Source organism: Notamacropus eugenii, chromosome 5 (genome assembly GCF_028372415.1).
Source record: "Notamacropus eugenii isolate mMacEug1 chromosome 5, mMacEug1.pri_v2, whole genome shotgun sequence".
NCBI lineage: Eukaryota > Metazoa > Chordata > Mammalia > Diprotodontia > Macropodidae > Notamacropus > Notamacropus eugenii.
The window spans coordinates 163,162,160-163,164,938 of record NC_092876.1 but is presented as its reverse complement, the minus strand read 5'-3'; positions in this window follow the sequence as shown (position 1 = coordinate 163,164,938).

The following is a 2,779-nucleotide window of genomic DNA, read 5'->3' as shown; positions in this document are numbered from 1 at the left end:
GGTGGTACAATCAAGGGAGAGGAGATTACTCCTCTCCTGGTCTGTGCTCTGGTCTGGGAGTAACCACAACCTTTCTTTTCTGCCCAGGATCTGTGAGTAGGATTCCCTCTCCACAGCCACCACCAATTCCACCAAGCCAGAGCTCCTCCTCACCCCAGGAACACCACTCAGAACTGAGACCCAGAAGAGCTTAATTCCCCCAGAGTCTTTAGGCCAAAGGCTCCAAAAATGGATGCTACTGCCACAATGGCTCTTGCCGCCCTCGGGCCAGGACTGGGGCTGGACTGTGTTTCCTTCTCACCCAGTGAAAGAGCTTTCTTACTGACCTTTAAAGCTGTCTTTGGCATTTGTGGGTTGAGAAATTTGGGAACTGCAGCTGCTACCTGTGATTCTGCACTTTGAAGCCTGCTCCAGTCCTGTCTGTGCAGTGTGGTCAAGTCTGGGCTGTGCTCCATACTGAGCCTGGTGCAGTAGACCTTTTCTGTTGGTCTTCCAGGCTGTCTTGGGCTGGAAATCTCTTTCACTCTGTCATTTTGTGACTTAAGCTGCTCTAGAATTTGCTTGGAGTAATTTTTCACAGACATTTTATGGGCTATGGGGGAAGAGCTAGAGCAGGTCCATCTTTCTACTCTGCCACCTTGGCTCTGCCCCTCTGTATGTATTTTCTGCAAACCACATCTTCATTGTTCTATTAATAGTTTGCCTTTACTGCAGATGCCACTGTTAATCATCAGAGTGAAGGCTGAGAAGAAGTACCCCAGTTATTTTAAAAGACTGAGATGGGGTGGCAAAAGGCATCAGAGATATACTGCTGCCAGTGTGGATAACCAAAGGAGGTACATAGGCAAATGTTTGATTGTACCCTTTCCTCATTGCACATGCATTTGGACTTCTCATTTGTCATCAGGTCATAATCATGACAAACTACAGTGTTTCTCCTTTAGGAAGGTTTTTCTTGACAACTGATGCCAAACTGTAATTCAGTGGCTCCAGACCAAATGACCACCATGGACAGGATGAAAGTCTACCTGTTTAAAAACCATAAATAAGATCTCCTAGATATACTAACTCTATTGTTGCCATTTAAAAAATCTCTTGTTGTTTCTTGTCAGATTCTTTGTGACCCTATCTGAGGTTTTCTTGGCAAAGATATTGGAGTGGTTGGCCATTTCCTTCTCCACTTCATTTTATAGGTGAGGAAACTGAGGCAAATAGGATTAAGTGACATGCCCAATGTCATGCTAGTAAGTGTTTGAGGCAAATTTGAACTCAGATCTTCCTATCTCGAGGCCCTGACACTCTATCCATTATACCACCTAGCTGAATTCCCCGTGACTGATGCAATAACTATTTAACTTTTCTTTTTTCTCTCAAGTCTCTTTGACTCCAAGTCACTCTCCACTTAGCTGCAAAAAAAAAAAAAAAAAAAATGATTTCCCATATCATTCTTCTATTTAATAAACTCAAATGTCTCCTTGTTGCTTCTAGAATCAATGACATTCCTAGGCTCACAACCTAGGAGTCCTCCTTGATTTGTCACTCTCTCTCTCCCCCCACCCTCTCTCGCATGATAGCCAATCTGATTGGATTTCCAATTCTAATTCCAATCCAATTTTACCTTCTTAACGTCTCTCTTATAGTTCTCCCTTCTCTCTGCTGACACTGCTATCTCCCTGGCACAGGCCCTCATCATATCACACCTGACCTATCACAATAGCCTGCTTGTTGGTCTCCCTGCCTCAAGTCTTTCTCCATTCCAACCAATCCCTACCCAGTAATTAAAGTGATCTTTCTAAAACACATCTGACCCCTTCTCCCTGCCCCACCCCCCATTCAATGAATTCCAGCAGCTCCTTATTACCTCTAGGATTAAATATTAAATTCTTTGTTTGGCTCTTAAAATCTTTTATAACCCAGTCTCCCCACCCCCCACCTCTAACAGGTACTCTGATACAATGACATTTACCTCCCCCGATGGTCCTCACACAAGACACTTGATCTCATACAACTCCATGCATTTTCACTGATTGTCCCTTATGCTTCCTTCTTTATTTTTACCTCCTCAACTCCCAGTTAAAATCCTACTCCTAAAAAAGGTTTTTCCTGATTCCCCCTTATTGCTAGTGCCTTTCCTCCGTGATTACCTCCAATTTATCCTGTATATATCTTATTTGTACATAGCTTTTTGCATGTTGTCTTCCTATTAGACTGTGGGCTCCTTTAAGATTAGGTTTAGTTTTTGTTTTGTGTTGTTGTTGGTTTATTTTGCCATTCATTGTATCTCCAGCCCTTAGTTTAGTATCTGGTGCTTGGTAAGTAGTTGGCAAAAGCTTTTTTACTTGACTTGAGGCTTAGCATTTAGAACCCTTTACAACTGGGCTCCAACCTGCCTTTCCAGGCTAATTATACATTATTCACTTTTTTTTCATTCTATAGTTCAGCCAAGCTATTTTACTTGTTGTGCCCTATGCACAGCTCTTTCCATCCTGTCTCCATGCTTTCCCCCATGTCTGGAAATCACTGTCCTCTTATTTCTGACTTTTACCAATTCTTCATTTCCTTCAAAGCTCATCTCAACGCTGCTTTCTGTAGGAGGCCTTTCTTGAACTCCACCGTTACCAGTCCTCTCTTACCCTCAAACACCCTATATCCATTTGGTATATACCTATGTAACTGGGATTTGTGCATGTCCACCTTACCCAAGAGGGAGACACTGAGGTGAGAGACAGCCAGAACCTGATTCTCGAAGAAGACATTCTGCATTTCCATACCACATGAG